The sequence below is a fragment of the Sphaeramia orbicularis genome, chromosome 12, assembly GCF_902148855.1.
Source record: "Sphaeramia orbicularis chromosome 12, fSphaOr1.1, whole genome shotgun sequence".
Classification (NCBI taxonomy): Eukaryota; Metazoa; Chordata; class Actinopteri; order Kurtiformes; family Apogonidae; genus Sphaeramia; species Sphaeramia orbicularis.
The window spans coordinates 3,523,102-3,536,488 of record NC_043968.1 but is presented as its reverse complement, the minus strand read 5'-3'; the positions used below and the strand labels follow the sequence as shown (position 1 = coordinate 3,536,488).

The 13,387-nt window shown below is 41.8% G+C and overlaps 1 pseudogene; it reads right to left on the bottom strand.

The window, feature by feature from the left end:
- The window catches only part of LOC115429059 (lysosome membrane protein 2-like), a 48,743-nt pseudogene that overhangs the window by 2,878 nt on the left and 32,478 nt on the right, over nt 1–13,387 (bottom strand).

Sequence of the window (13,387 nt, the reverse complement as noted above, 5' to 3'; positions counted from 1 at the left end):
AAAGGAAGAAAAACATCAATGCATTAACATGTGCTCACAGAGAAGAGAGAGAGAATCCAAGACTGAAAACCCCATTATTAGGTCTATAGTGTGGTCGACCTCAAGCGGTGGCGTTGACTAATAGAGAATTTAAACGAGTGAAAAGAGTGGAATAATTGGAGAATTGCTTCAATGTTCAGAATGGTGTTTAAACAGTGGAAGAGCTCTGAAAAGTCTTCCTTTAACTGGTAAAATTTCTTTATAAAGAAAAAGACACTTTATGAAATAATGCTTGGAAAAATGTAGAGAAAAAGTAAAGACATCAATTAACCCTTAAAAACCCACAACTGTTTGATTTTTCTGTCTTTCCCGAATAATTTATCACCATTTATTATAATATTATCGTCTGCATTTGGGATTTTTCAGTGAATATCTTATATTTTCTTATATTTTCAATTTACTTAGTGGCGGAAAAAAATATTAGACCACCCTTGTTTTCTTCAGTTTCTTGTTAATTTTAATGCCTGGTCCAACTAAAGGTCCATTTGTTTGGACAAATATAATGAGAACAACAACAATAGCTCATAGTAGTTTAATTTCACAGCTGATATCTATCCATTTAACATGTTTTCTGGATAAAAATCAAAATCACTTCGGTTCTTCCATCAGTATCTGTGTCATTGTTCTGTGAAAAACAGTGCTTTTATTCATTCCGTGTTTTCTTTTCTGTCTGTTTCAGTCACATGATACACACAGGAGTTAGGACTGGATTGCAGAACCATTGTTTTAATGACTTTTGATGGTCATAAAAGTTCAGAGTAAATTCAAAGGTTGAAGAAAAAAATGAGGAAAAAAATGACTTTTTCAACAAAATCTGTCATTAACTGAACATAACCCCAGTGTGTCCATCCACTGTCATTGATCCAACTCCATGGGTTTGACTGGTGAATCAATGTTGTAGAAGATGACGATGTTTCCATGGTAACTACGGACTCCCTGAACGTCCAAATGGGTCATATCTGATGACCATGACAAGATGACAAATTGTATTTTACACCAATTATTTACATGTATTGATAGGATTAGTGGATCAACAGGTATTAAAACAGTTTTTATCTGTAGATGGTTTTGGTCATTGGTCATTTGCATGTATTATAATTATAATAATTTATTCTGAGTTATTATGAACATCTTCATGATCAGTGAATTAAATATAGGAAAATACATGATTTACACTGAAAAAACTAAAATAAAGAGGATAATATTACAATAAATCGTCATAAGTCACTTAAGAAATGCTAAATATCAAGAAAAAAGTCATTTGGGAACTGCCAGAAAAGTAACACTGGGTCTTCATGAGATAAAGAATAAAGATACAGTATACTCCCCCTTGAACTGCCACCTTACCGTGGTGGGGGAGTTTGAGTGCTCGAATGATCCTAGGAGCTATGTTGACGGGGGCTTTATGCCCCTGGTAGGGTCTCCCAAGGCAAACAGGTCCTGGGTGACGAGCCAGACTAAGAGCAGTTCAGAAGCCACTATGGAAAAGAAAACAACAAGGACCGTGACGTTGCCCGGTATGGCGCAGCCGGGGCCCCACCCTGGAGCCAGGCCTGAGGTTGGGGCTCGAAAGTGAGCGCCTGGTGGCCAGGCCTTTGCCCATGGGGCCCGGCTGGGCACAGCCCAAAAGAGCGACGTGGGCCCATCCTTCGGTGGACCCACCACCTGCCGAGGGAACCATAGGGGCCGGGTGCATTGTGGATTGGGTGACAGTCGACGGCAGGGGGCTCGACGACCTGATCCCCGGACACAGAGTCTAGCTCTTGGGAAATGGAATGTCACTTCGCTGGGGGGAAGGAGCCAGAGCTTGTGAGGGAGGTTGAGCGATACCGTCTAGATATAGTCGGGCTCACCTCCACCCACAGCTTGGGCTCTGGAACCCAACCCCTCGAGAGGGGCTGGACTCTCCACTTCACTGGCATTGCCCATGGTGAGAGGTGGCGGGCTGGCGTGGGCTTGCTCATAGCCCCTCAGCTCAGCCGCCATGTGTTGGAGTTCACCCCGGTGAACGAGAGGGTCGCGTCCCTGTGCCTTCGGGTCGGGGACAGGTGCCTCACTGTTGTCTTGGCCTACGGGCCGAACAGCAGTGCAGAGTACCCGGCCTTCTTGGAATCCTTGGGAGGGGTGCTGGATGGTGCTCCGACTGGGGACTCCATTGTTCTCCTGGGTGACTTCAACGCTCACGTGGGCAACGACAGTGAGACCTGGAGGGGGGTGATGGGGAAGAACAGCCTCCCCGATCTGAACCCGAGTGGTGTTCTGTTATTGGACTTCTGTGTTAGTCACAGTTTGTCCATAACAAACACCATGTTCGAACACAGGGATGTCCATAAGTGCACTTGGCACCAGGACACCCTAGGTTGGAGGTCGATGATCGACTTCGTTGTCGTGTCATCAGACCTCCGGCCGCGTGTTTTGGATACTCGGGTGAAGAGAGGGATGGAGCTGTCAACCGATCACCACCTGGTGGTGAGTTGTATCCACTGGCAAAGGAGGAAACCGGACAGACTTGGCAGGCCCAAATGTGTTGTGAGGGTCTGCTGGGAACGTCTGGCAGAGTCAGATGTCAGTGTGGTCTTTAACTCTCACCTCCGGGAGAGCTTCTCCCAGATCCCGGGGGAGGTTGGGGACATTGAGTCTGAATGGACCATGTTCTCCACCTCCATTGTCGAAGCGGCTGCTCGGAGCTGTGGCCGCAGGGTCTCCGGTGCCTGTCGTGGCGGCAATCCCCGAACCCGGTGGTGGACCCCAGAAGTAAGGGATGCCGTCAAGCTGAAGAAGGAGTCTTATCGAGCCTTGTTGCCTCGTGGGACTCCGGAGGCAGCTGATGGGTACCGGAAGGCCAAGCGTGCTGCAGCCCGAGCGGTTGTGGAGGCAAAAACTTGGGTCTGGGTGGAGTCTGGGGAGGCCATGGAGAAGGACTATCAGTCGGCCTCGAGGAAATTCTGGCAAACCGTTCGGCGCCTCAGGAGGGGAAAGCAGTTCCCCACCAACACTGTTTACAGTGGAAGTGGGGAGCTGCTGACCTCGACTGGGGATGTTGTCGGACGGTGGAAGGAATACTTCAAGGATCTCCTCAATCCCACTGTCACGTCTTCCATGGAGGAAGCAGAGGCTGAGGTCTCAGAGATGGACTCGTCCATCACCCAAGCTGAAGTCACCGAGGTGGTTGACAAGCTCCTCAGTGGCAGGGCACCGGGGGTGGATGAGATTCACCCTGAGTACCTTAAGTCTCTGGATGTGCAGGGACTGTCTTGGCTGACACATCTCTGTAACATCGCGTGGCCGTCGGGGACAGTATCTCTGGATTGGCAGACCGGGGTGGTGGTCCCCCTTTTTAAGAAGGGGGACCGGAGGATGTGCTCCAACTACAGGGGGATCACACTCCTCAGCCTCCCGGGAAAAGTCTATTCCAGGGTACTGGAGAGGAGGATCCGACCGATAGTCGAACCTCGGATCCAGGAGGAACAATGCGGTTTTCGTCCTGGTCGCGGAACACTGGACCAGCTCTATACCCTCCATCGGGTACTCGAGGGTTCATGGGAGTTCACCCAACCAGTCCACATGTGTTTTGCGGATTTGGAGAAGGCGTTTGACCGTGTCCCTCGTGGTGTCCTGTGGAGGGTGCTTCAGGAGTATGGGGTCCGGGGCCCTTTACTAAGGGCAGTCCGGTCCTTGTATGACCGAAGCAGGAGCCTGGTTCGCATTGCCGGCCGTAAGTCAGACCTGTTCCAGGTGCATGTTGGACGCCGGCAGGGCTGTCCTTTGTCACCGGTTCTGTTCATAATTTTTATGGACAGAATTTCTAGGTGCAGCCAGGGGCTGGAGGGGGTCCAGTTTGGGGACCACAGGATTTCATCTCTGCTTTTTGCAGATGACGTTGTCCTTTTGGCCTCATCGAACCTGGACCTTCAGCGTGCCCTGGGGCGGTTTGCAGCCGAGTGTGAAGCAGTGGGATGAGGATCAGCACCTCCAAATCCGAGGCCATGGTTCTCAACTGGAAAAAGGTGGTCTGCCCTCTCTGGGTTGGTGGGGAGCCCCTGCCCCAAGTGGAGGAGTTCAAGTATCTTGGGGTCTTGTTTACGAGTGAGGGAAGGATGGAGCGTGAGATTGACAGACAGATCGGTGCAGCGTCTGCAGTGATGCGGTCGCTGTATCGGTCTGTCGTGGTGAAGAAGGAGCTGAGCCGAGAGGCGAAGCTCTGGATTTACCGGTCAATCTACGTTCCTACCCTCACCTATGGTCATGAGCTTTGGGTCAGGACCGAAAGGACAAGATCCTGGATACAAGCAGTCGAAATGAGTTTCCTTCGTAAGGTGGCTGGGCGCACCCTTAGGGATAGGGTGAGGAGCTCAGTCACCAGGGAGGAGCTCGGAGTAGAACCGCTGCTCCTCCACATCCAGAGGGGCCAGCTGAGGTGGCTTCAGGAGGCATCTGTTTCAGATGCCTCCTGGACGCCTCCCTGGGGAGGTGTTCCGGGCATGTCCCGCCGGGAGGAGGCCTCGGGGAAGACCCAGGACACGCTGGAGGGACTATGTCTCTCGGCTGGCCTGGGAACACCTCGGGATCCCCCCGGAAGAGCTGGAGGAGGAGTCTGGGGAGAGGGAAGTCTGGGCATCCCTGCTTAGACTGTTACCCCCACGACCCGGCCCCGGATAAAGCGGAAGATAATGGATAATGGAATGGATACAGTATGCAGAAAAACAGGATACATTAAAGTGTAACTTCATTCCATTCTATCTCCATCAAAGGAATTTTTCCCAAAAGGGCTAAAAAGTTAGTAGAGGCTGAAAGCAGGGTGACCAGGGGCTATAAGGAGGTGTGAATAGGCCCTTTTCCACCGCAGGAACTTTGTGCATTACCCTGAACTTTCAAAGTTCCTGGTGCATTTCCACCGAAAATTACCCAGGTAAATGACTTTCCTTTCCCCCGGCCCCGAATTTAAGTTCCTGGTAGGGAGGTAGTACTTTCCAGATTACCAGAAACTTTAAGGGGCGGGGCTGTGTGCTAGAGAACACTGAGTGGTGGATTACACTGGCAGCGTTTCCTCATTCTGTTCACCGCCAATATTTAATTCACACATTTAATTTCCACAAGCTTTGTATTTTGATAATTCGGAAAATGGACCAAACGAGAAGCTACAAGTGGACAGACGACAAAGAAATTCAGACGGACTTTGAATCGCCGACATGAAACGAACGAGGTCCGAGTAAAAGCTGTCGGAGCCAAATGTAAGACATGTGACAGACAGAGGTAGTTCAGGGACATCCTTAAGAAAGAAAATCACATGACACCTATGCAGAACCATTTGAGGGTCTCTTGGGTTTTTGTGCTGCTTTACACCTTAAAGGTGTAAAAGTATATGCAATAGTTATAATGTTCTTGCTACTTTTTCCTGCAGTCGTACAGTCTTTCTCATGAGGAACTGAAACCCAGAATCCTCTTAAACCTATCAGACTTTAGTGACAAAAAGGCCCATTCTGCACCAAGTGGTCTAAGTGCGACTGTTTTAATACATTATTTAGGGTTCAGTCTGATTTACAAATTAACAGACACAGAAGTTTTACATACAGGCAAAAACCATCGATGCAGAGAATACTGATCAATAAATGAGGTTAGATAGACTCCTGCAGAAGAAAGAGTCGACTCTTTATCAGCATCAAGGTGACAATGTGAATTTAAAGCAGAAGTAGTGTGCTGAGCCACTGTCACTAATAAAATGCAGATTTTTATACATTGGTGTATGTTCATGTGTATCATCACCAGCACTGATGTGTTTCATCATATATTTAGTATCATCTTAAATAATTTGTACAACATAACAGTGTCACCCCGTCCTGTCTGTGTCTCATCTGTCTGACATTTTACAAGTCCACTCTGTTGTCTAATCTAAGAGAAAATCCAAGAGAAAATTCAGAAAGACAGCCTCAGTTGCTTTTTGATGGTGATGAAATTAGGTTTGATACAAGTAGAAGGAAGAATAAATATTCAATTCTTAAAGCGTATTTCTCCTGAAACATAACAAGCAAAGTTAAATCACTTTAAAAAGCACCAATGAATGACACTGGAAGTCATTTCTGCCTGTGGTCACACAACAATATTTTTGCACGCTTATGTATGTATATATACATGTATATTTCTTTAATTATCATATTGATAATATATTGTTTAGTAGAGCTGCACAATATATCGTTCGAGCATTGTCATCGCAATGTACATGTGCGCAATAGTCACGTCACAGGTCCTGCAATGTATGAGGGAAATGAATTCAACGTGTTCTCATCTAATTTAAACCTGGGTACCTGACACACACACAATCACAATCGTTCTTAATCAGTTTGCCGAAGCAGACCACGCCCCTGCACATGGAGTGAGTTGCTGGTAACAATATGGAAAAATGAGCAACGAACAAGAGAAAATCACCGAAAACGGAGACTTGGTGCCAAAAAGAAAAGCATCATCAGTTATCTGGAATTATTTCAGCTACAGAAGGATGAAACTGAAACACATGCTCTGTGTCGACTGTGCCTTGCACCTGTTGCACCAACGAGAGGTGACACAAGTGATTTGTTTGACTATTTACGTCGGCACCAAACAGCTATTACATCCTCCTGAGTATTTTTTCATATCGCAATATATATCGCAGGGTTAAAAAAATTGCAATGTCAGTTTTTTCCAATATCGTGCGGCCCTATTGTCAAGACCAGGGTTCTCAAACTCCTGTTCTTTCAGGTTCCACATTCAGCCTGATTTAATCTCCAGTGGGCCGAACCAGTAAAATAATAACAGAATAACCGATAAATAATGACAACTCCAAATTTTTGTCTTTGTTTTAGTGCAAAAAACCCCATTAAATTATGAAAATACTTACTTTTATAAACTATCCAAACAAAAACAATGTGAATAACCTGAAAAAACTGAAATTTCTTCAGAAAAATCAGTGTAATTTTCTCAGTCTTCTTCTTCCACTTCTCATTAGTCCATGTGCATTCTGGATCAGATCTACAAAGACACTAAACACTGAGGAACAGGAAGAAAAGAGTTCAAACTGGACTGAATTTAATACAGACATTTCAGGTTGGGCACATTTGTTCAGGTTATTCACATTTTATTATTACAGGATAATTTGTAAATGTAAATATTTCCATAATTTCATGTTATTTTGTGCACTTAAACAAAGACAAAAATTTGCAGATGTCATTATTTACAGACATAATGTAATATTATTTTTTTCCATCAAACCCAGTAGTAAATCTGCAGTCATTCTTTTTTGTGGGTTCTTCTGCTGTTATTATTTGACTGTAGATCAGATTGGTCTGTATGTGGAACAGACACTAAAATGAGTTCCACAGCCTGGACTGTGGAATTTATACACTTTGTAAATTCATGGACCCTTTGGCGGGCCACATTTGGCCCCCGGGACGCATGTTTGACAGCCTTGGTCTAGAACATACTGTACAAACTGCTGTTCTATTGGTGTTTTAATAGAGTGTTTTAATATGCATATTTGGCATGTATATGTTCATTTATTTTATTTGTTTATTTTTTCATTTTGTTATATAGATAATTTCTTTCCTGCTACTTTTAATTTACTTGAATGAAGCAACTGTAAAACACAATAATTTCCTCCTGGCATTAACAAAATATTCTGATTTTTAAAAATCTGATCATTGAAAACCCAGAACTGTTATAATAGCTCCTAAAACCATCCTAATCCTCCCACATATCATCATATGTTGGTACTGTACATGTGCTACTATAAGTCAACACTGGTCTTTAATGTTGAGTATTTTATTACCTCATTGAGGAACATGACAGGGAAAACGGTTTCATTCAGGGTTCTAGTTTTCCTGTCACGAAAAAGAATAAAAAAAAGCAATTTTGTACAAACAAAACTTAGCACCACAGAAAATAGTGTTAATCTCAGGTTTAATGGCAGATACTCACGGGAATCCACTGATCTTCTCAATCAGGATGTTAATCTGTGCTCTCTTGTTTGCACGAACAATCACTCCGGTGGTCTGAAACCATCAAACATATTTAGACGAACATAAGTTAGTGTACCATAAAATCAAGCACCATTTTTTTAGTAAAACAAACACAGTGAGATAAGATCCAGATCCCAAATGCAGGTGATAAAGTCATGTAGTACTAATTAAATACCTCTAGGTGGGGTCCTAGTGCATCTTAATGAAAAACTGGGCTCTTTGACATACTTGGTTAGATCTGAACGTGCAGTGTGTAAAGAGAAAAGGGGCCACTTCATTACTGTTACAGACTAATTCAAGTTAAACAATGCCATTTAAGGCTGATTAGCTGTGACTTGGTTACGTACCGGGTTAAGGTCAAGGAAGGTCTGGTGGTGAATTCTCTCAGGAGACATTCCTTCAATGGCATCCACATATTTATTTTCAGCCAAATAGAAATGAGGAAAAGAAGCAACCACTGGGGCTCCTGTGTGAAAGACGACAGATGCAATAAGGGACTAGAATTAAACCTGAAAATTAGAACATTTTAATGTTTTTTCATATTTTTTCTCTTGGAGTCGAATGTAGGCGTCTCCTTCCTTAGAGCCTCTTGACGCTGTTGTTACACTATGTTCGCATCCTCTTTCATACTCTGCTATGACTCCAAATATGATAATAGGCTGAATTTGATAGGCATCATGGAAATAGCATGTTCAGTTTGGATATTATGAATTAATCTTATTTTTAAATGCAGTGCTCACCAAGAACTGGTACTACAGAGTGTCCATATCGTCTCTTCACAGTATAAAACATTTATTACAAAAACAATTGATGAAATCTGTTCATCAGATTTGTTCTATGTACTCAGTGGTTATCAAAGTGTTTCATCACATTGTGGGATCATGTTAAACTGTTAAACTCCTGAACTCTTATTCATCTGTACATTCAATACTTAATATAACCATCTCATTTGCACTAGTTGTATATAACTGCACTCATCTGTACATATTGCTTATCTGTACATACGGTATTTAACTTTATTATACTGCACTTCTGCTATTTGCACTTCTGATTGGACGCTAACTGCTTTTCGTTACCCTGTATTTATACTGAGTAATGACAATAAAGTTGAATCTAATCTAATCTAAAAAAAAATCTTAATAACACCAACACCAAATACTCTGCATTGTCACTGTTTCCACCTGCTGAATAAGACTGCACTGTTAATTACTTACACTATTTGCACAGAACCATAACTGGTACCATTACACCTCACTCAAACCCATTGGTTTTGTCCACATTGTATATTGTATATTTTGCAAAATTTGATAGTCCACTATAACTCTATCTTACTTGTTTATTTTATTCTATTATATTTCATTTTTTACTGCATGCTTCTTACCTTCTCCATGTTCTATGTATGCACCAAACCACTGAACCAAATTCCTGATAATGTGGTAGAGCTGGGTGATATGGAAAAAAATCATATCACAATAATTTTTTTCATATCAGACAATATCGATATATATCTCGATATAAATCAAATCACTATTTTTGAAAAAGCTTAAATTTTCAGTTACTCAAACTAGTTGTGTAAGCATCAGAAGGCTATTTTTGATGTAAAAATGATTTATTTTCTGTCAGAGGCTGTACAATGACAGATGTGCTGAAGAACATTATACAGCTGTTTCAGATAAATAAAACAGGTACATTTATTTAAAACTAAACTAAAAGTCTGACCAGCAGGCACAAGCTTTCAAGTTTTAAAAGAGAACACAAACAAAACAGACTGTCTTTGTGAACAATACCAGGGTACATACGTGGGGGTGCGTTCCCTACCTGCCATAACTACCATAACTGGTGTAAACCAAAAATTAAACTTAACATGCTTTGAATGTCCAACTCTCAGCTCCTATGCCACACCTTATTTTTCAGTAACCCAGTCGCCCCAGTTCTCAGTCACATTTTCTCTTGAGGGAACACTCATTACCTCCCGCTGCAGCTCAAACACTAGCGTGTGTGCTGCGGCTGCTCTTACGCCTGTACTGTGTGTGTCAACCTAACTTGTCGTGGCTCTAGCGTGATTGGTTCAGTGTGGCGCTACTTAAATATGATTGGATGTTCTTACATCTGTTAAAACATGGACCAATGAATTCTATCAAAATTGTATCAAGCATGTCTCATATTTCTATCGAGGAAAAGTTACTTTGTGATACATATCATTATTGCTTTATCACCCCGCCCTATAATGTGAATACTGTTTACTTACATAGCAAAAAACATGATTCTGATGTGCAATTGAGTCATTGGTCCATTTTTCTTCAACGTGAAATCAATTAGTGCAAATGTTGACCTTTGACCTTTTGACTGAATATGTGTCACCAAAACTGGATGACCTTCACCCAACCATCATTTTCCAGGTAGATGATGCACCACCACATTAAGGACTGCATGTTGGTGGGTTCTAAATCAAACATTTACAGACCGGTGGATTGGAAGGGATGGTCCAATTCCCTGGACACCTCGTTCACCAGATGTCACTGCTCTGGATTTCTTTCTTTGGGGCTATGTTAAAGATATTGTGTATCAAACAACTAAAGGTCACTGATGCCATTGACACTATTGATGAGTCTATGATACAGCCAACATGAAACAAATCCAGTACTGTCTGGATGTTTTTCATATACAGGGTGGGGAAGCAAAATTTACAATGAACATTTAGTTGTTTTTTCTCAGCAGGCACTACGTCAATTGTTTTGAAACCAAACATATACTGATGTCATAATCACACCTAACACTATTATCCATACCTTTTCAGAAACTTTTGCCCATATGAGTAATCAGGAAAGCAAACGTCAAAGAGTGTGTGATTTGCTGAATGCACTCGTCACACCAAAGGAGATTTCAAAAATAGTTGGAGTGTCCATAAAGACTGTTTATAATGGAAAGAAGAGAATGACTATGAGCAAAACTATTACCAGAAAGTCTGGAAGATACTATTAAAGAAGAATGGGAGAAGTTGTCACCCCAATATTTGAGGAACACTTGCACAAGTTTCAGGAAGCGTGTGAAGGCAGTTATTGAGAAAGAAGGAGGACACATAGAATAAAAACATTTTCTATTATGGACATTTTCTTGTGGCAAATAAATTCTCATGACTTTCAATAAACTAATTGGTCATACACTGTCTTTCAACCCCTGCCTCAAAATATTGTACATTTTGCTTCCCCACCCTGTAACTAATGGCGCCCATATAGAGGTGGATTAAATGAGGCAAAAAACTTCAATATCTACTTTTCATTTTGTAATAATTTCCACAGATTTGTCTATCTACTTGTTTTTGTAATAAATTTGTTAAATTGTAAAGACACTTTATGAACACCTTGTATAATGATAGCTTTGATTTAATAGCTAATAAAATCTGTCCAACTCAACTTTCTGACCCATTACACACCACAACTACAACAATAACAGCAGATGAACAAATATGATTCAATGAGGGATAAAAATGCTGACAGCCAATAGAAATACATCTGAACTGACATCAAATCACACTCACTGATTAATGCTTGATTTAACATTCATTAGTCTTCCTTTTGTTCAGAAGAATACGGCTAATGAGGTAAACAGCTGCACCACACAGCTGCCGAGTGGAACAATTAGATTAATGACTAATTAAATGTAGTCAGCCACAGTGAAGGCAGTTGAGAATATGATTTTTTTTTTTTACCCTGTTGTAGATTATAATGTCCGGTGAGGATAATCTTTTCTGGAGCTAATGAGATAAATGGGAGGACTTAGTGTTGAAATACATAGAAGAACACATTTATTTTCCTATGAGAGTAACAGGATTAAGAAACCCTTGTCTGTCTTTTCTATGCACATTAACTTTAAGTTTGCATCTGCACATAGTTTGTATCCAAAAACAGATGATCAGTAGGTATTTTGGTGCACAGCTCAGAATGATATCAGCGAATAGCCCTAAGATATGTAGGATTTACCAAAATTATTCTGATTCTAGGAGGATTCTTTGAACATCAACACAGCACAATTAAAATTAACCCTTTATCAGGCAAATGACTATTTTTGGTAATTTCCACATGCATTAGAAAGAGAGTGACAGAACAGTTCCAGTGAGGACAGTGAGTCCACAATCTCAGGTCCAATGTGGTCTTCAGGGTCTCTCAGGTCCAATGTGGTCTCCAGGGTCTATCAGGTCCAATGTGGTCTCCAGGGTCTGTCAGGTCCACCTGTGCTTTGTTCAGTTCCATGCAGTAATGGAACTAATGTAAGGAATGATGTTCAAAGGGATCATGTGAATGTGGACAGAGGTCTGGATCTGCACTTATCTATATTATAAAAGCCAACTGGCCTCTGTGTGCATGTGCGTGTGTCCAGGGATTCACACTAAATCCGTACAGAGCTGACTGCTGCAGTTTGTCACACTTCTGTATTTTTAGTCAAGGAAGAGACTCGCCAAAACAGCAAGTTGATAGGACAAATATTTTGGGAGTTATTAGTCATTTTGGAATACAATAACCTTACAATCATGTTACCAGAATGCTTTGGCGGTGACTGCTGGACAAATGCATTAAAGCACGCACGAATACACCACAGCATAAAAACTACCACATCTAGAACCCGTGGATCCCTATGGGTTAACGCGCTAGTGTTCTTGTGATGTTCTATAAGTGACGTTCTAATGCTCAAAAATACATGTTCCATTCACCTTATGTTTTTTTTTCTTTTTTTTTTTTTTTTTTTTTTATTAGTTTTTTTTACTTTTTGCATTTTTTTGCTCCTTATGGGTAAGGAACCAAATATGGTAATTTCATTGACCTTGATTTTTTACATAATAAAAACTTTAGAAAAATTCTACAAATGTAATAAAGTCTGGTTTTGTCCTCCAATAACACACTAAGGTTGAAATTTTGACTTTGATAGAATTTCTACGACTGCCCTATAAAGGGTTAATAAGGTATAGTCCAAATAGTCCCAAACACAGCACACAGCAGAGCAGTTTGGAAAGGTTTTAGATAGGGTCACAGAACATAATCTGACCTCTGTCAAAGACACTCAGTTTGTTTGCATGAATTGAACATCCAGAAAAATAGAAAAAGAGGGACACAGGAAGCAGCTTTATTATTTATCTGACAAGTAAAGCACTGTGTCCCTCCTGTGAAGCTGTTCTTCAAACTGTCAAAATGAGACAGACCTGTAATTCATCTGTGTTCAGTTCCACCCCGTCCATTTGTGTGGTTCACAAACAGATGTACAAGGACTGTGACGCATCTCAGCAACAACAACAAAGTCAGATGAGGCCACGATTATTCAAGTGGGACAGAGGTGAGAATTTTCCCTGCACTTGTGTTTGGCAACAG